Genomic DNA, 20,813 nt, shown 5'->3' on the forward strand with positions numbered 1-20,813 from the left:
ATGTGAAAGACTGGTGGAGAGCATGCCAAGACGCATGAAAGCTGTGATTGAAAATGAAGGTTATTCCAGCAAATATTGATTTCTGAACTCTTCCTAAGTTAAAACATTAGTATTGTGTTGTTTAAAAATGAACATTAACTTATTTTCTTTGCATTATTCGAGGTCTGACAACACTGCATCTTTTTTGTTATTTTGACCAGTTGTCATTTTCTGCAAAGAAATGCTGTAAATGACAATTTTTTATTTGGAATTTGGAAGAAATGTTGTCAGTAGTTTATAAAATAAAACAAAAAAGTTATTTTTACCCAAACACATACCTATAAATAGTAAAACCAGAGAAACGGTTAATTTTGCAGTGGTCTCTTAATTTTTTCCACAGCTGTATATCATGCAATTCTACCTAATTTTACATGAGCAGGTTGACGTTTATTGGGATGAGTCTTGTCCTGGAGGCAGAACTGAGCGATTTCCGCTTGTTGGGCCAGCTGTATGGCTATAGGCTTTGTATCAATTGATTGAGACCATGGTGCTTCTGATATTGCGCATCTAGCAGAGAATCAGGGATGAGGGGCAGAATTGGACAACATTGAAATTTCATCGATTACAAATTACATGACCGTCTCCTGGACTAGATTTAAAAAAATACTAAACCCTTCCCCTGACTGAAATTGGTTTAACATGGCGCTCCCCCATTTTTCTCCGGGTCCCAGTTCAGGAAATGTCGAACTCTTGTTCTCAGCAATTCTCCTGGAACTCCCCTCCATCATTCCCCGATAACTCCCCCAGGTGCCCTCTGGTGTCCTCTGACCTCTCCATCGCCTCTGCCTCTCTGTGAGCCTGCTCTCACATTCCTCCAAGATACCCCAGCCCTGAAACACGAGACCACGGTGAGCTCATCGCCACTCTCAGGAGTTAGAGGAGTTAAACAACATAAGAAAAAAAGACACCCATTGTTGGACGGGCTGGAACTGGTTGTGTGTGTGTTTGTGTGTGTTGGTGTGTGAAGGTTCAGGCTGCTCAGGGGTTAAGTTACATACACTCCTCACACAAGAGGAGGAAGCGAAATGACTGCCGGCGTCCTGCTCTCTCTCTCTCTCTCGCTCTCTCAGCTCTTTCTCGCCACTCTGACTGGTGCCTGTAGTTTCCTGCCGACACACGTCTGCCGCTTGCTACCCGCTGCCCGACAGACGCTGCGCTCTTTAAAGATAACGAGCCCCTCACTACCCTGCCGTCCGGGAGCTGTCCTGGGATGCGTGTGTAACTCCGGGAGGTCGCCGCTCTCTCTCTGACCCTGCTCTGACCACCAGCTGCCTCAAGAACGGTAAGAGCCCCTCTTCTAATGAGTGTCTGACAACATGTAAGAGAAAGTAACAGCAGAGAGAGAGTGAGAGAGAGCGTGAGAGAGAGAGACTAACAACACCCCAAAGCCCTTAAAGCAAAGCTCCTAACTCAGATTCCCTGGATCTGTGATTCTGAGATAGCTAGGAGAGCAGCGAAGACACACTTAATCGGTGCAATCATAATTAAACCAATCAGTGCGTCTGCATAAAGAGGTAGAGTTTGAGCGAAGGTAGAACGTACTCCGTAGTGGGAGCCACTGGATCTGAATGCAAGGAAGCTATTTCTAAAGTTTAAATGGTGCTGTTAGATAGTCTATGCATTATTAAGGCATTGGCCATTGTCCATTTTTTCCCCCCCAGTTCACTGACTGTTGTGCACTTTGAGCTATGTATTTTTGGCCAATGACACTTGTTTGACTTGTTTGTGAAGTGCTTGCAATGATAATTCCCCTGTGAAAACGTTTCAGAAGGATTGTGATGCATTCAGACAGAGCAAAGCTACGGTTAATGAGAGTGACTTATTGTATTTTTATAGCCTGATAAAGTTGGGTATTATTCAGGGTAGCTGATAGACAGGCTCTTATGAGTAGGCTGGACATCTTGAAGGTAAGGGTACATCTTAAAAGCTGGTACACACTTTTGATATCTTGTTTAAATAATTTGTAATCACTTTCCCAAAGATTTTATGAAATATTTGGGAGGCGTAGCAATAATTTACTTCTACTTATCAGTGATAGGTGTTATTAATTTAATGGGCTTTTATCTGTTGCATTTAACATGGTCTGACTGCTGTATTCTCTTACGTTAAAATCGAAATGATCAAGAAAAACATTTAGACGCATTAGCCCAACCGTGGAAGAACTCTGGTTGTGAATTCATTAAAGATCAGCTGCTTTTCAAAAAATGATCAAAATGTGTTGTGCTTTGATTTTAGACACCTTCTTTTCACACCACATTTGCACTGGGGTTCTCTACAGTACTTTGTTTTATCTCTATGTCAGTTTTAATTTCAGTGAAAAAGCAGGAACTCATAGGGACCTTGCCAAAACTACAGTTTGATTATTGAAAAAATCATTATTAAAAAAAGTATAATTATGATAGATGTTTTAAATATTGCCAATTATATTTTCCCTACCTTCAGTTAACACATTTCTCATAAACCAGAACACTATTCATATACTATTTAATCATGATGTAACTATGACATTAGAACAACATATTGCTACTTGCTACATGATATGAGCGACAGGTTTGGTAACAGGTTTGATATCACTACAAAGAACAGTTACAGGTCTCCAGTTAGGATATCTCATACCAACCCTCGCTTTAGGTGCCTCGGTAGTGCACGACCTAAATCCCCATTAGTGTCTTGAGTCAGATGACCGTCGGGAAACTCGGTCATGAATCAGGCATTGTCTAGAGCAGCAACTTGGCCTGAGGGCCCAGCCCAGATATGCAGGGAGGGAGAGAGAGAGCAAGGCCAGGGAGAGCAGAGCATACATGGCAAACTGAGAGCCAGGCATAAAGGAAGAGCCATTCCTGAGTTATAACATACTGCCTTCAACCCTCACCCTCTTCTGGGCATCAGAAAAAGATGGAGAGAGAAATGGCCTCCCACAGATGAAAGAAAAATATAACCAAATACCAGCGGGTAATGTCATTAGTGCTAAAGGAATGGATAATGTGTAATTGACCTAAAATGTATATATGTGGAAAAATATACTGTACTGGAATTTGTGAGCTAACTTTTAATTGGAACTTGATGACAGATCAATGTAAATAAAATAAAAGTGTTCTGTGTCTGAATGATTGAAAAGTAGGATGCTAAAATAGTGCATCATCATAGTACAATATATTAAATAATTTGATTATTTACATTTTCACCATCAGCCATATTTCTTTAGTTCCCACTGGGCACAGATGTCAATTCAACATCTAGTTTTGATTTACATTTGATTAAGTTGTCAACTAATGTGAATTCAATGTGAAATCAACAAAAAATATCACCATGTGATTGGATTTAGGTTCGAAGTTGGGTGAAAAAAATACAAAACTCCCCTATGTTGATGACTTTCTTCAAATCCAGTCGGTTTTCCACATTGATTCAAAATCATTACATTGCATTTGTTGGTTGAAATGACAGGGAAACGACATTGATTCCACCAGTTTTTGCCCACTGGGTTATTTCGGAATTGAGCCCAATCCCACATTCAAAAATATGAATTTTGTTTATTTAGATGTCAATTATTTTTTAAATTAATAGGAATTATAAAACTTTTTTAATGTACTATAAAAAATAAAGATGAAGCTAGAAAAACACAAAAACAATATTTTATCTGATTATTCTAACCCACTTTCAGATGAATCACTGACATTTTTTTTGCCTGCTAGTGATAACTGCGCTGCGTGTGTCCTCTCTTGGCTAGAGCATGGATATCCAGAGAGCAAAGTAGTTTGTGACTGACTGAATTCTGAGAGTCATTTTATGGGCTGTGAGCAGCAAGGCTGGACAGGCCATTGTTGTTTGTTTTGGAACGTTCAGAAGGCAGCCAAGAGAGCACTCCGGAGCTCCGAGCTGCCAGAAGCCAAGGCTTCCCGCACAGTCTCTCTCTCTCTCTCGTTCTCTTTCTTTCACTCTTCTCTCTCTCTCTCTCTCTCTCTCTCTCTCTCTCTCTCTCTCTCTCTCTCTCTCTCTCTCTCTCTCTCTCTCTCTCTCTCTCTCTCTCTCACAGTCTCTCTATTTTCTCCTCTGTCCAGCCACCGTCACAGTGGACTCATTTAACAGGCATCACGTCTCTGACCACTGACCACCGACTCCCCCTTCATGCCTTAGTGCCTCTTCCACTCTCTATCAGACACTAAACCATCAGTCAGTACTCATGTTGCTGTTGCAACATCTATTCCATTCCATATCATTCATCACGGATATAGTCTGAATTCATTGCGGTTTAGTCAACAAATATATTAGCACACATCCAAGATAAACTTTGTGGACTTTGTGCAAGCCTATACGTTTGGTTGTTCGCTTGCCCGAGGCTTGTAATGGAAAGGCCTGGACATGCTCATCCAAGCTTTGCTACCTGCCCTCCTCTGGTTTCAGTCTATCGGCTGCGTTCAGATTGCAATAGCAGGCTCAGTTCACGACCTGGCCGTGACAGTGCTGCCTGGCAGGCAGATCGCTTATCCCCATGGCCCGTGATGTGGGGGTGGAATGTGTGTGTGTGTGTATGTATTGCTTTTGCGGTAGCCCAACAGAGGGCTGTAGGCCTGGGCAGATGTGTGATCACCTCCTTTTCTCAGCCAGAGGGAGAAAGTACTGACCCCTCTCCCTGCTCGTCTTCCAGCAGCCAGTAATACCAGACAAGCCACTCACATTTTCACATGACCCACAGACCTGGCCTGGAGCAAGGCAAGGCTAAGCTATCATATCCTACCACACACCTCCTTTTTGACTGGCATGAAAAATTGACAGTCCTCCAGCTAAACATCTGAGAGAAAGCTTTTGACTCACCACCTTATCTCAGGCTTAAAAATCAGGTCCACAAAACGTGTTGACTGGCTGGCCTCATTCATATTCTGTCACTGTGAAAAACAGAGCTGTTCAAACTTAATGAGTTAGATGTGTTTTTGCTCCGAGAACGGAGAGAAAGGGCATGTGTTTGAATAATCCACATCAAACGAGGCGCTATGTCAGGGGAGGGTTACGCATATATTTTCCTAGTTATTCCCATCCAACACTAGTAAGCAGGGCAGGAGCAGCGATGAGAGGAAGAGGTATTGTTTTGTTCAAGCAGTAGGAGAGGTAGCCAGGACCAGGATGTTGTTTTCCTGCATAGGGCTGCTAGGGTATATGGAGGATATTAGGCTCTGTTATTTTTCTCTCTCAGCCTGACACTGCAGCCCTAGTGAAACATGACTCAGGATGAATGGGTCTTTTAGACCAGTGTCTGTCTTCCCACACATTGTACTGGGATTTTTAATACGTCTGTCACCTCATAAAGAGCAAGAGTGAACACATTCCGAAACGCACACCCACGCGCACATTCACACATGCGCGCACACACACACACACGCAGAGCTATCAGATACCACACGTTGACCCAGCTCTGCATCTCTCCCAATACTTTATCCTTTTTTGGTGGTTCCTATTCCCATAATGTTATCCCTGATAGAAGAGAAGAAGAATAAAAAACGTCATTCTGTCTGAATACAGATAAACAAGAAATTGACTGACTGTAGTTATCTATATTCCTAAAGTAGGCTACCATCCCGAATTGGCTAGTTGGACTCAATGAAACAAAATGCGGCCACTAGTGGGCCCGCAACCTTTTTTTAGGAACTGAGTCGGCGTCTAACTGAGAGTTAGAAAAGTGGAATACACAAGGTGCAATTTAGAAAATGTGTGGTGCATCAGCAGTTTTCCATTTGTTATGTCAGTCACTCAGTTAGCCAATGTCAGCAGTGCTCTGCCTATACGCAGAGGAGGTCCAGATGCAGAGGAGGCCCCCAATACGCAGATGGGGCCTATACGCAGAAGGGGCCTATACACAGAAGGGGCCCCCGAGGTGATCTCCCAATCCAAATCGCTCTTAGGGCCCCACACGGGCTAGAGGCGGCACTGGTTTAGACCCAGAAGAGCCCAAGTTACCCTTAGGGTCCATATTCAGAGCCCTCTTGTTTTGATTCTGTCTGAATCACTGCAGGTTGGACCTTCTTATTAGATTCCGTCTACGTTTCCACTTGCGGTGCAGACAAGCCTCTGACAGCCTTTATCCAGTTACGTCTGGGCCCAACAGCGCTGGGGCTCACTTTTATTCTCCCATTATGAGGCAGAGGGCTCCTAATGCATATCGCTAATGCCACCTGGAGTTAGAGCAAACAGGGCTGACTGCCACACAGCAGGGCTCCAACGCCACAGCAACTCAAACAAACTGCAGCCAACCAATCAGAAGGAGTGTCTCAGCCTTGGGCTGACCAGGGTCATTTTAGCCAGTGAGGGTTATAGAGACATATTTAATGGGCTTACTTGACTCCCATCTCTCTTGGAGGGTACTGCAGATCAGGGCTGTCATTTGCTGGAATGTTCTTGTTGCTGGGAGGGTTTTTTACTGTACCGTGTGATGAAGCAGTTAGACTACATGTCATGTCAAGGTTTATCTGTCCCTGTGTGTGTGTGTGTGTGTGTGTGTGTGTGTGTGTGTGTGTGTGTGTGTGTGTGTGTGTGTGTGTGTGTGTGTGTGTGTGTGTGTGTATGTCTGTGTGTGTATTCAGTCAAACAGCCCAGAGACCTGTAGTTCTGAAAGCTGTATCGTGTCCGTTTATTTAGCTCGTCCGAGGTGGGATCGGATGGCCTTCCCAGAATCCCCCAGTGACCCCGGTGTTTCTCTTTGAGGGTGCCTCGCCATCCCCACATGATATGGGATTCAATTTCAAACCCCTCAGCATATTGCCCATCAATTGCTTTCTACTGCAATCTATTATGGCAAATTAAAAGATTCCATGAGTCCGTTTGTGTTGGCACTAAAACAACGGCGGTCAGTTACATCTCCTTTACACTCAGCGTAGCTAGAAGAGTCACCCTTTAGTTTCTGCTGAGCTCTAGCTGTTGCAACATCAAGCCCCTAAAAAAAGCTGTCTGTTGCCACTTTTTCATAACAATATCAAAGAAGAGAAGATGGCTGTGGGCCCATTGGTTGACCCGGTCCCGTGGGGCATATAGGCTTACCGGCTCAGAATATGCACCGAGCAGCATCAAAGCCCAGAGTGCTAAGGCTGATAGCTTATGGTGACATTGCACTGTGGGACTGAGGCAGTCTCGGCCACCATTACATGTATCCCCTGGATCAGCCAGTTATAATCAATTTTCCACCCAAGATGTCTCCCTGCCTCCCACATGTTGTTGAAGCATATGGCCCATTGAAGCGAGAGGAAAGACAGACACACAGACAGACACTAGTCTACAGGAAAAGTGCACTAAACTAAAAAAAACGATACATAAAGGCAACAAATTGAAGCAGTTCTTACTAAGAGCATTTCTAGCAAAACCAGTGAATTCCCACTGGATTAAAACTTAAAGCTCTCATCTTATTGTGTAAAGCCACATCATTATCTACTAAACTCTTCCCTCATCTCCACACAACCACATAGACTATTTTCAGAACATAGTACTGTATCAATTCAAGATTTCTTATCGGTCAACATGACATTCCTGGGCATATCTGTTTTGTCCCGCGCTATTTCAAATGCACTCATGAGTGGAATTTGTTTTGCTTCAGTTGACTATCACAAGGTAAATGTCAAGGAAAGAATGCCTTTAAAACACTCTCATCCTGGGCATGGTACATCATTGAAAAGAAATGCATCTTTGAGTGTGTGTGCATCTCTGTAATATGGCTTGTGTTTGTGGCACGCCAACGTCTGTGTGTGTGTGTGTGCATGCTGATGTGCCTACGTGTGCACGTGTGTGTGTGTGCAGGCATGCCAGTGTGCGGGTGTGTCTTGAATGACATCTATATGTAAAAGCCCATTACCCACACAGGGGAATATGTCTGTATATGGAGACAATAGGGGTCAAATGTTCTCCTTTTACACAGAGAAAATGCTTACTTAGGGAGAGGAGATGAAGTGTTGGCCTTGAGAAGCTAGTCACCCAGTGTCTTCTGTCTATCTAAGCTACTATCCCAAACCTGTCACTGGAACCAGATTAGAAACTGATGAACCTCCACTGAAAAATTATGAAGCTTGAAACTCCCATTGAATAAACGTATGAGCCAAGCTTCATCATAAGGTATTTTTAAGTGATATTCTTCAAGAATCAATGGGTATATATCATTCGTTTAAATGATCAAAAACGCTGTAAATATTACAGAATGTGCCTTTGACCTGCCCCCTTTGTCTTTTTTTTTCTATAGAAACAACAGTATCTCTAGAATTGTAAAAGTATTTGCATGGTAGGAAAGTTTTACTTTAGATATACAGTAGCTGCCTGTACGTTCATTTGCTTGATTAATAAACAAAAAAAGGATTTAAGTAATCTAGACAGCCAGACTACACAGAGAGACTTCAGAATCCAAATTAGACTGAAACTCCACATAGTATATAAAACAAATATAGTTGAAATGTCCCTTATAACTAAGGAAATATAGCAGGAAAATAAAGCATATACACAAAACTATCTAGCCCCTAACTAAGGACAAAAGTGTTATTTTTTTAATTTTTGAACTAGGAACAAGAAACAACATTTTTCTCACATTACTTTCTCAAGAAAATGATTATGAAGTTTTGAGGTTATTCAGCACCACAGGACAAACATACCACTAATTACTCCATCAATTAAAACCATTAACATTTCTAAGACCATTAGCATTTTTGACACTACACATTTAAGTGCTCATTACTCATGCATTACGTTAGCATGAACAAATGTAGACTGGAGTATACATGGTAGTGTGTTTTTCTTCTCTGATGCATCCACCATCAACACCACCACTGTTTTCTCTGCAGATGTTCATGGCTAAAAAAAGCTATATCAACAACCTGACCATTCTCCTGCTGTCACAACGGAAATCTAAGCTTGAGGGTTTTGGCCGAGTACGCCACGTATTTTTCAGTTACAAACTCGCATTAACTCTCTCCATCTGCTAACACTCGTAGAGTACAGCAAGCAGCTCGGTTTTCCTTCCAGTCTTCAGTATACTACTATAGCCTGGTGGAGGGTAGGGAGAGTTATGTGGCTGTTAATGGGTTGTGCTGAGTTAGAGCTCCAGAGCTAGGGGCCTTGGGCAGAGAGGCCTTGGGCCCTGTTCCGTTGGAAGGCTATCAGAGTGCACAGCCATTAGAAATCCCTCATTTTCACTTCACTGTGTAAAAGCCGGAGTGGCCTCCGTCTCAATAAGCCCAGCAGAAAGGATCACCTCCATTGGAGGAAATTGGCTGCGGGTAAAGAGGGAGAGTTTGAGGGTGAAGTTATTTCATCAAATCCCCTAATAACCACAGAAAGGAGCCCTGTTGAAATGTATATTTTCATTCATCAGGTCCTATGCTATGGCACTATTCTACAGGCCTACTGTGTATTTTTGCCTGAAGCCATACTTTATTATGAAAATATATGAAAATTACTGTAAATGGCTGAATGACAGCTGTATCAAACTAAATGTAATTGTTGTGTTGTTTCAAAAGCTGATTGTCTAATTACAGGGAAATTATCTGAAACAACACTTTTACTAATCCAATGGCTTTTTAGTTTTTTTACAACTTCTTTATCTGGTAAGAAAGACATAATGCAACGGAGTTGTCATAACTGCGATAATACTATTATCAGATGAAACCAGAGAAAACAGATGGAAACACTGTTGATTGATCTCAGTTAAAATGAATTCCCTTTCACCTGATACAGTATAACGCCTCCTTCGCTTTGGCCAGTCATCAATGAGTCATTATTAAAATAAATCAAATTAAATTAACCAATCCAGTAGATGCTTTTATTGTCTTCCCGAGGGCGTTTTTCGCAAAAGAATGTGTTCTCAATCAACATGCCTTGAGACACTGATCAGCTCGAGACACAGAAGGTCAGTTGTGTGCTTTAACCCCTAATAGACCAAATAACTATTTGTGAAAGGGAACCTTATCCTAGATATATCAACTTCTAGATGTAGGATGACTGTATTATGTTAGCTTCAACAGAGCCAATACTGTAGGCTCTCATTGTTGAGTTAAACTGAACAAGTGAGGCAGTTGGCCTTTGTTCTACTTGGGGGGGAGAGAGGAGAGAGGGGAGGGAGGGAGGTGACAGGTGAGGGAGGGAGGGAGGGAGGGGGGTAGATGTTTGGCTACACAGAGCAGGAAAAACCGCTGCTGCGTTGACAAGAGTTAAAGGGTATAATTGCTGTCTGGGAAAGGGAAGTGTGAGAGAGGGAGAGCAAGAAGTTACCTGACACTCTGTGTGTGTGTGTGTGTGTGTGTGTGTGTGTGTGTGTGTGTGTGTGTGTGTGTGTGTGTGTGTGTGTGTGTGTGTGTGTGTGTGTGTGTGTGTGTGTGTGTGTGTGTGTGTGTGTGTGTGTCTGTGTGTGTCTGTGTGTGTATGTGTGTGTGTGTGTCTGTGTGTGTGTGTGTGTGTGTGTGTGTGTGTGTGTGTGTGTGCCTGACACTAGTCTGTTTGTAATTAAATCCTGTCAGAGGACTGTTCATTTTGACGGTGGGCCGGGTAGGTCGGAGCGCGTTGAGAGATTAGCAGGCTCAACTGGGCACGCTCAGTGGCGGTACTGTTTGCTCTACCTCACCCTGACTTGTACCCAGTGTGGAAGCCAAGAAAAACTCCGACAAGAGAAGTGACAGGTCTCTCCTCCTCCCTATCACCATCGTGATCACTCTCGCTCTCTCTTTCCTCTCTGTCTCTCTCTCCGCCTCGCTCTTCTTGGCATAGTTCAGCTTGTCTATCTATGAGGGGCTCGGATTCCTCTCGGTAGGAATAATAACAATGACTTTATGCTTGTGTTACTGAAGTGCCGTGATGAACACTTGGGCGGTGAAAGCACTCCTTTCTCTGATACCTGCAGGCAGTGGTGGGTGTGTGTGTCTGTGTGTCGGTTTGTGTGTGCATGCATGTGTGTGTGTGTGTGTGTGTCTCTGCACTCGTCAGTGTGTGTGTGTGTGTGTGTGTATGCGTGCATGTGAATGAGTGATTACCTGTGTGCACGCATGTGTGTATGCGTGCCTGCGTTTGCGAGCTAATGACCCATACACAAACTGACACAATTCAGTTGGCTGTATGTCCTTTTCACGTAATCTCGTTCCGCTACTCGTTCCCGGATGAGCATAGGGTTTCGTAACGCAAGATGGAAGAGAGCCTGTCTCTCATCAGAGATAGCATTTACTTGTCATTCAAGACAGGAGAAACATTGTTTCAGGTGATAATAAAACATGTTTAATTTAGGTACTTTTTCCTCAACTTCTTTATCTTAGTTTCTAGCAAGTCAAGCTAGCTTACACACAGCAGCTAACGATAGCTAGCTAACTAAAAGCTAGGCTAGGTTGAAGATAGTGTAGATACACCTCATAAACAAATGTCATTACCATCACAACAAACTTTTTAGTATTAAAACTGGAGGCTACATTCATATGATATAATTGGCTTAACATCCAATGTTGTATTACTCGTAAAATAGTACTCATCTAGCGTACCTCATTCTGTGGTTTGGTAACTTCCTGTTCTATTGATGGACTCTGGCCGGACTGAAGAGTTCAAAGTACGCGCCATCCGCTTTGCAATGAAGCCTCGGAAGCAAGGGGGCGCTGCGATGCCACTCCGTTGCGGATTGTCCCCATGGAAATGAATGACATCCGGCTCAAAGCAACGGACTGCAAATTTGGGATGTGAATGGGCCGTTACGTTCTTGCATGCGTGTGTGTGTGTGTGCATGTACAGACAGCATAAAGGGCTCCATTTATAGTTGAACTGGACCAAAGCCAGCGTTCGAGTCCTGAGGCGAGTTTTCTAACACAACCCCTGTGCAACACGACAGTTACCGTTCCCCCACATAGTCCAGACATGCACAGATAGGGAGAGAGGAATGCACATGTGATAACACTCTCCTTCTAAAAGATACATTTAAGAGGACATTGAGCAATGTTTGATCCTACATCTCTTTGGCAAACAGTCTCCTCCACAGAATATCTCTAAAACACTTCCATGTGCACTTCTAGAGCATTCTCCTTTCTGACTACCAATCCCAGACATTCCAAGACTTTTCACCTCAAAGACACTGGACACCCAGGAGAAAATGGATACTCATGAGAAATACCTGCTCACTCTAGTTGCCATAACAGTTTTAAATAACACAGGGAATTTTTTACATGCCTCACACGTATTGACTATTGTTTTGATTTTCTCAGGGAAACGGAGCCAAGGTTGTTTCATTACAGTCATAATCTCACTCTGAAGAGATATCTGTGTGTTAAGGGGACTTCCGATGCTTTAACGACAGTTGTTGGGCAGGACACACCTCAATGTCAAATAAAAGTGTCAGAACTAAGATTGTGAAGAGAACAAAGGGGTTCACTGTTTGTGTGAATGCCACTTTACCGTTTCGCGGACGCAAACCTGCCAACATGCGGTTTAAATGAGTTTGTTTCACTCTTTTTTTCCAGTTTGTTTTACTCATGCCTGCTAATAATGTGAATGTGGTACAGCAAAACTGTGGCATACACAATGAAATTACACGCACTGCTTTCACAGCACAGCGATCACGCTAAAGCCACCCTGAACCACCACATTAATCACAACAACGGCCTCAACAAGTAGCTCGGCATGACAAATGTGTGTGGGCAGTGTGTGCACACGCACAGCAGGGAGGACATGGCGCTTAGTGTATGTATTACACACATCAAGATTATGTTTAATCAGACCCAGGCTTGCTTGTTGTATGTGGAGAAACATTGCACAGAACACATGGGCTGAATGGCACATCAATCCAACAAAATCTGATTCTGTTCTCGTGTTCTAAGAACATGTTATTTTTTCTTCTGATAGATGACAACATGTGTACACAGTACTAGAAGTCAATACACCATGCAGAACAAGGATGCTAGAGAAGGGGTTAGCCTGCTGCAACTAAATATAACACAACAAAGTCTCCGCTCCTTTTGATTTACAACAGCATGAATTTCTTAGCATCGTATTCCTAGATATAGGATTCAATAGGGAAATCAATTCAAGGCAAAAACTAGAAACATAATTTAGAAAGTAAAAATGCCTTGACAAATATTTAAAATGTACATGTGCAATATGCAGAAATCGCTCCGCCATTTCCTGGTTGCTAAAATTCTAATAGTTCGCCTAATTTCAGTTTGTGACAAAACAAGCAGACAGTGTGTAGAGAATCATTGTACAATCTAAATTGCAGTGAAATATATTTCCATAATCAAAAAAATAGTATTTTCAGGTGTTTGAAGCTGGTGTACAAAACAAAAAGTAAAAGACACAAAACGAAACTTAAGAACGGGAAGCATAGAAATAGCGCTCATAGAACACATCTACCACTTAGATTTGCTTTCAATGAGAATTACAGATATATAACTCAAAGTTCTATGTGAATTTGGTCTGGTTGCCCAAAAAGTTACATATTGCAGCTTAAAGCTAGTCTATTGTTTGGAAGTTTTTAGTTCTCAAAGAAAATATGTGACAAAGCTAAAGAATTCAGTCTCGCTTCAGACATACGGAAAATCTAACTAATGGAACTGTCCCCATGGGCAAAACCACATAATATTCATATCAAACCCAATACATCTACCACATGAATTTCTAACCATGCAATCAGGGCCTTTGGCAAGCAATGAATAGTGTTGATCAGCCAGATGATAAAGAGAACCAACAGTGCACTGGAACTTTGTATTAAAGCAATTTTATTATTAGTTATAAGACCGTTGATATCAGACCTTAGTTATATGAATATTATCCTATTGCAAATCTCTGCAATCTAATCTAGGAGCAACAAATCAAACCCATGACTGGAATTAAAAAGAGAGAGAGTTTAAACTTCCAAAGAGTTGACTGTCCGTATCATTGACAAGACTACATTGAGTATCTGAAAGGAAAATCACTACATTGTTACAGCATAGTTGCTTTGTGTTTACCTTAACCCTACACAACTGTATCAACATACTAATAGTATTATTGTTGCAGCCAGTGCATTGCAAAGTTCCTTGTGTTGCTTAGTCTTCAATCATCTATTTCAGTTCATTGAAGTCCATTAGACCATTAGCTCTATTAACCCTTAATGATGACCAGTCATCCAGCCGTCTTCCACTTCCTCAGTAAAGTGTTATTTTGGGCAGTGGCCCTAATAAATAACTAATGAAACTAAAACTATGATCACTCAATTTATCTTAATGCAATGGGACAGGTGCGCCACTGATTTTTACTTACCTGGAACAATGTAATTCATCTGGAGTTTCGCATTATGAATGGAGAGAGAGAGAGTGGACCTGAGGATCCGAGGAATAAAAAATGAAAAATTCTGAAATGTAAAGTGGGACTCCATACAGTTTTTCATTTCTGTTATTTTTTTGAATGGCCTGAGAGTCACAGCTGACTGACTCCCGGAAGAATAGAGCGAGGTGATTCTGGCCCTCTCCCTGCAAATCTGAGAGGAGAGATATTAGCCATATGTGATGAATTTACAGCGCTATGCTTCAATTCATCTGCGCAGGGTGGCAGGCGCCAGGTTTGGGCCCTGTGCCACCTGCGAGAGAGGGATGAGAGAAAGGGAGAAGGGGAGAAGGGGGGTAGAGAGAAAGGGAGTGAGAGATGAGAAAGGGGAGATGAGAGAAAGGGAGAAGGGGAGAAGGGGGGTAGAGAGAAAGAGAGTTATCTTCTGGGGCACCGCAGCCCTGTGCAGGATGAGGGATGAAAGGTGATCCTTTTAATTGATAGATCTTACATAATCACTCACACAAACCCCATTCCCTCCTTCTCTCCCTACTCCTCTTCGGTTCCTCTCCATCTCTCAGTCTATCTCTTACTCACTCTCTCTCCCACTCTGCCCTCTTCCTCTCCCTCTTTCCCTCTGGAAAGTGTACACTAATACAAAAATATAATAACAGAAGGTCACACTTTATTTGGATAGTCCAGATTTCCATCTGTAGATGATCTACAGATGGTCATACTATCAACAAACTATCTGTTGATAAGCAGCTGCTTGCTAAGATTACAGTTAGGGTTATGTTTTTAGAATAAGGTTTAGGGTAAGGGTTAAGGTTAGGGTTAAGGCTAGGGAAGGGTTAATTTTAGGGTTAGGATACGGGTTAAGGTTAGGGTTAGAGCTAGGGTTAGTAGATAGTTAGTTGAAATGTTACTGATTGTCTGTAGATAGTCTGTAGAGCATCTACAGATAGACTATCCCCAAAAAGTGTTACCTCACATAAACCTGAAAGAGGGCAGCACATGTTCTAAAGGCACTGTGTGATTCACCAGCCTAGTCCCAACAGCAAACTGGGTAGTGTAGTGGTTCTAATCTTCTGATGTTAGAGATCCATAGGAGACCGCCTGAGGATGTTTGCGGGACTATTTTCAAATGGGATGACTCACTGTGGCAGTAAGTGAAAGCTAAGGGGTACAAAATGGTAAATGCGAAAACCACAGTGACCAGATGGAAGTACAGATTGTTATGTGAGGGCTATTGCCTTAGCAAAAGCTATATTGGGTAAACATTTTCTCTGTAATCTTTTTCAGTAGGGAGTTGGGAGAAGACGGTAAAGGTCTCGTGAACAAAGGATCAGACATTACATATCATTAACTCATATAGGAAAGACCAGCTATTAAATAAGTACTAGGGAGGTAAACGTGTAGAATAAATAACAATCCTAATTTCACAAATACTGTGGATTAAGTTTGTGTTGTATCAAAATCCTACGTTATGAGATTTTTAAAAGTATTCTCATCAAAAGAAAATATGTAATCTGCAATTAACCTTTCACTGCAGTGGGCTAAATCAGGGTCACACAGAGTGTTTCTTGGTAGTCTTAAACAAATCTACTTTGAAACCAAAGTATACACCTCACACACAACATTACGGGTTAAAAAAAAAGAAGACACCTGTACCATGTCAGATACAGAGTTATAATGTATTCAATTTTCAGTTTGCATCCCAATATTACACTTTATATGCATCATAGAAGACTGAAATATAACAAAAGCGTTTGACATACAAACACTGGACTTATTATTTATGAAATTATGAAAAATCTTAATAATATTCCACCCATGAGGGCATTAGGTCATTTGACTACAGGAGAGGGCTACCCAAAGTCCTGTCTTGTTGGAGGGAAGATGTAGATTGAGAAGAACAAGGCAGAGCTAACAAAGCCCCAAAAAGTAGCCCCATACTGTATCCTGGGAAATGTACTTTATCTTCTCAATCAGTCTTAGAACAGTTACAACCCTACACAAGCGAATTAGCACATGAAGTGTCCCCTGTAGCTCAGTTGGTAGAGCATGGCACTTGCAACGCTAGGGTTGTGGGTTTGTTTCCCACAGGGGGCCAGTATGAAAATGTATGCACTCACTAACTGTAAGTCTGCTAAATGACTAAAATGTAAAAAAATTAAAAACAGGGTCACTAATCCACTGTTATTGGGTCATGCTGTGTGGAAAACCCAAGACACAGAAGAATATAACTATAATTAGGATGCGCATGCATGCACACACACACACACACACTCCATGCTACAGACATCCTCTGGGGATACTCTGGGGAGATAAGCAAGCAATGAATTTGGCCACACAAATTAAATCACTAGTTTAATTGATGTCGCAGGGTCTTTCTCCACCCTCCCCTTATTAGGAGTCAATGCAATAATTAATCAACTCATCAGGAGAATGCAAGCACATTGAAATGTAAATATGGAAAACAGACCTGGGTTCAAATACATGTGTATTTAAATATTTGTCATTGAAATACTTACATTCTGTGTATTTGAGTATTTTCAAACGATGTGGAACCGAATCAATACTTTTTATTTGAAGTATTTGAAAGCATTTCCAAATGATTTCTTATAAATAGCCTAATATTTGAAGCTATTTTCAAATAGTTGTTTCCAAATACATGGGAGTATTTAAATATTTGAATATTTGTATATACTTTTAAATACTTTCCAAGTGTAGTTTCAAATATATTACAATATTCAAGTAGTTGTATTTTTTAAAATTTATATCCAAATACTTACTTTGAAATGTATGTGAAGTGAAAGTAATTTAAATTATTGAAATAGTATTTGAACACAGGTCTGATGGAGAACTTTATTAATATAGAGGTAAACTCTGGGTTGGGAATTAGTGCATTAATCTTTGGACAGGGAAGGTAATCCAAAAATAAACACTATTTGTCAAAGAGCCATCATATTTTCTGACTATAGCCTATCTTATTTGACCATGCCAGGGCGACTGGCTTTTTGGGTCCAGCGTTTCTTTATTGTCAGGTCACAAAGCAGGGAGATTGTTCAAGATTGACGTCGAAATTGGACGTCTATCCATGCCCTTCCAGAGGACATCTGGAAAGGCCTTCAAAACCGGCCACTAGGGGCAACAGTGAGTGCTATTCCCATCAAGTAGGCTTGGGTTTTGCTAGGGCGCTGTGGACAGGGATGGTGGATAGTTGTAATCCCATGACTCAGGATCAGGACCCTAATCCCATGACTCAGGATCAGAATGTTGCGTGTTCGATCCCAGTCGTGGACACTGTTTTTTTGTGTGTTTTTTTTACCCTATCCCAAACATTAGCCCTTACCTTAACCATTCAGAACGAGCGCCTAAACTTAACCCTTTACTTAAAAAGTTGACGTTTGGAGAAATGAAACGATACAAAGCAGCAGAAGTCAACCCAGGGTGTCAAAAACACTTTGAGATTTGACATTTGGAGAACGTGGCTGAATATCTAATTCTGAGACTGTGAGAGCTTGTTGCACAAAGACTGGAAAAACTCCTGGCCCTGAGAGCTGAGCCATACGATGTCAGCAGATCTTTCAGGCTGTAGTAGCCAGCCATGTGTCCATCATGCAGACATACTGAGTGAGGTGAGGTCTGGACAACAGCAGGCAGGCAGATCTGATCTGGTGACAGGGAGAGACTCAGAGAGAGAGAGCTATAGCCTGGGAGGTAGGCGCTAGCTCACATCCACATCCAGGCTATGAACAGCCAGACTAAGACTTCCTCTCCGCTCAGCTCAGGATGGAAAATTCACACCAGATGTGACTTCAAACAGAAAGAAAGCCGAAGGGATTGGAGGTGGGATAAGGCCCATCCTTCGCGTGACCCAAAGACCTGTTCCTGGCATCGCTCTTTCTCTCTCTTCATCTCTCTCTTCATCTTTCTTTCTATATCACTCTCTCTGTCTATCTGTCTTTTCTCTATCTCTAGAGACTATCTCTTTCTCTCCCTACGGCTCTGTTTAACTCTCTCTCTCTCTCACCCTCTCTCTTTTTGTCTGTCTGTCCGTCTATCTGTCTGTCTGTCTGTCTGTCTGTCTGTCTGTCTGTCTGTCTGTCTACCCCCTCTCTCCCTCCCTCTCTGCCCTCTCTCTTCCCTTTCTCTGTAGTAGGCTACTACAGGGACCAGCTTGTTATCAGCCAGTCTGTTTTTACAGTGTGACATTATCACAGGGAAGACTTCAGTGAGGGTCTATAGCTACCATTTATATTCCCCCATAATTCACATCATGTCCATGTGAGAGCTGAGCTCCTGATGAATTGCCTACCAGGCTGATTGAGCACTGGCTCCTCCTTCCTCCGCCCAACAGTTTGACAAGCAGGTTTATTATTTTAAAAGGAACTGTAAGCTTTACAAGTTTCTCTTTATTTCATTTAATGGAGCGCCTATATAACACCTGCAGTACATAGACGGAAACACAGTCAGCCATTGATATGGTGGTGACGCAGTAGCATGCACAAATGTTGTTGGTTTGACTTTTACAGTTGATTTTTGAAAATGGGGCTTTTCTTTGTTGGGAGTTGTGCCGTAAAAAAATTATAATGGTAGATTTATAATTGACATGCAAAAAAATGATTAAGGAAAAATGTAATTGATGTATGTATTGATCAACTGTAAGCTTAGACGCGTCAGTGCTGAGATTATACAGTGTGGTCAACATGACCCACAACTCAGTTAGGCTCTATTATATTACATTCTATCACTGAGAGATGGACGATGGTATTGAAGACATTTCCAGATAAAAGTTTGTAAAAATAAAGGAGGAGACCTGAGGGGGATTAACTTTTGTCACAGAGTTTGTTTTTCTGCCTATTATGGTAAATGTCATCCATGTGCTGCATTGTTTGTCTTAAGTCTGGCGCAGTGGTCTAAGGCACTGCATCGCAGTGCTAGCTGTGCCACTAGAGATCCTGGTTCGAATCCAGGCTCTGCTGTAGCCGGCCGCAACCGGGAGACCAATGGGGCGGCGCACAATTGGCCCAGCGTCGTCCAGGGTAGGGGAGGGAATGGCAGGCAGGGAGGTAGCTCAGTTGATAGAGCATGGCGTTTGCAACGCCAGGGTTGTGGGTTCGTTTCCCACGGGGGACCAGTATGAAAATAATAATGTATGCACTAACTGTAAGTCGCTCTGGATAAGAGCGTCAGCTAAATGACGTAAATGTAAATGTAAGTCTTCTGCATTTCAAATGGAACAGAAACCTTCAGTCGAATATCAGGAAGTTTGGGGTTAGGTTCTGTAGACATGCAACTTGATATTAGTACCAGTGTAAGGGTCATGGTCGGGTACACAGAGTGACGGGAAATGAATGTATCAAAGTTAAACAGAAGTGAAACATAATATCAGCAGGTTCAGCTAATCACTGATGATTAGCCTATAAAGAACAATAAAATGATGTGTGTGTGGGTTCACTGGACCTCCTCCATCTGTCTTCAGTAACAAAAAGCTGCCAAGAGGAATGGAAATACTTTAGGTTTAGGAGTTCTTCAGAATAGACATGTTTTACTTGTTTTCCCCCTGTGAAGGATACTTGTCTTGCATTGGAAATTGAAATTACGATCTGTCAAGAATTCAACTTTGAAAGTAATAATGATTGGACCACCACACTGCTATCAAACCCACACAAACTAATCAGGCCTATTTATATAATGAATATGAATTTGGAGGGCAGAAATTCTTAAATATTAAAGCATTAGACCTCTCACTAAAGGCTTCAGTCACACAAAAGCTATACTTAAATCCAAACTGGTTCTCTAGCAGATTAGCAAGAATGTCTCACCCCGTGTTCAAGAATGGCCTTTTTTCCTTTATTCAGATTACAACCTCTCACTTTCAGTTATTTGAAAATGAAATAATCTCCAAAATATCTCTATTTTTAGAAAGTTGGCTACAATTTCAGTTTATTCCACCAGAAAAGACAGAGCAAACATTACAATAAATATTATGGTTAAAGTCTAATATACTAATTGATAAAAAAAAATTGTATAATCTTTGTAAATTATATCATAAATAGGACTGGAGTTATGTTGCACATGCAGCTAACAAAAATATATTGAAATGTCTGTATCCAAAATTACAACATTGCTGCAAAAATGGAAGGGCAAGTGTAAGGGGGAAAAAGTCTGTCGGCTCTGTATCAAAGACCAAAATTGGTTAAAGAAAATTGTGATAAATAAAAAGGTTTGCCAGTTTAATTTAAGGACCAAAAATGAGTTTTAAAAACCCTTGAATGAGTAGGTGTTTCCAAACTTTTGAATGGTACTGTATATACAGTTGAAGTCAGAAGTTTACATACACCTTAGCCAAATACATTTAAACTCAGTTTTTCACAATTCCTGACATTTAATCCTAGTAAAAAGTCCCTGTCCTAGATGAGTTAGGATCACCACTTTATTTTAAGAATGTGAAATGTCAGAATAATAGTAGAGAGAATTATTTATTTCAGCTTTTATTTATTTCATCACATTCACAGTGGGTCAGAAGTTTACTTGTTCTC

The 20,813-nt window shown here is 41.6% G+C and overlaps 1 protein-coding gene across 1 annotated transcript in view; it reads left to right on the top strand.

Annotated features, from left to right (window-relative positions):
• Window positions 1–954: 954 nt before the first annotated feature.
• The window catches only part of LOC121552195 (leucine-rich repeat transmembrane protein FLRT2), a 41,301-nt gene continuing 21,442 nt past the window's right edge, over window positions 955–20,813 (top strand). Inside the window, exon 1 of the mRNA XM_041864922.2 lies at window positions 955–1,321. The gene's annotated coding sequence lies outside the window, so the exon portion shown is untranslated. The remainder of the gene's footprint in view (window positions 1,322–20,813) is intronic.

The sequence above is a fragment of the Coregonus clupeaformis genome, chromosome 36, assembly GCF_020615455.1.
Source record: "Coregonus clupeaformis isolate EN_2021a chromosome 36, ASM2061545v1, whole genome shotgun sequence".
Taxonomy (NCBI): Eukaryota; Metazoa; Chordata; class Actinopteri; order Salmoniformes; family Salmonidae; genus Coregonus; species Coregonus clupeaformis.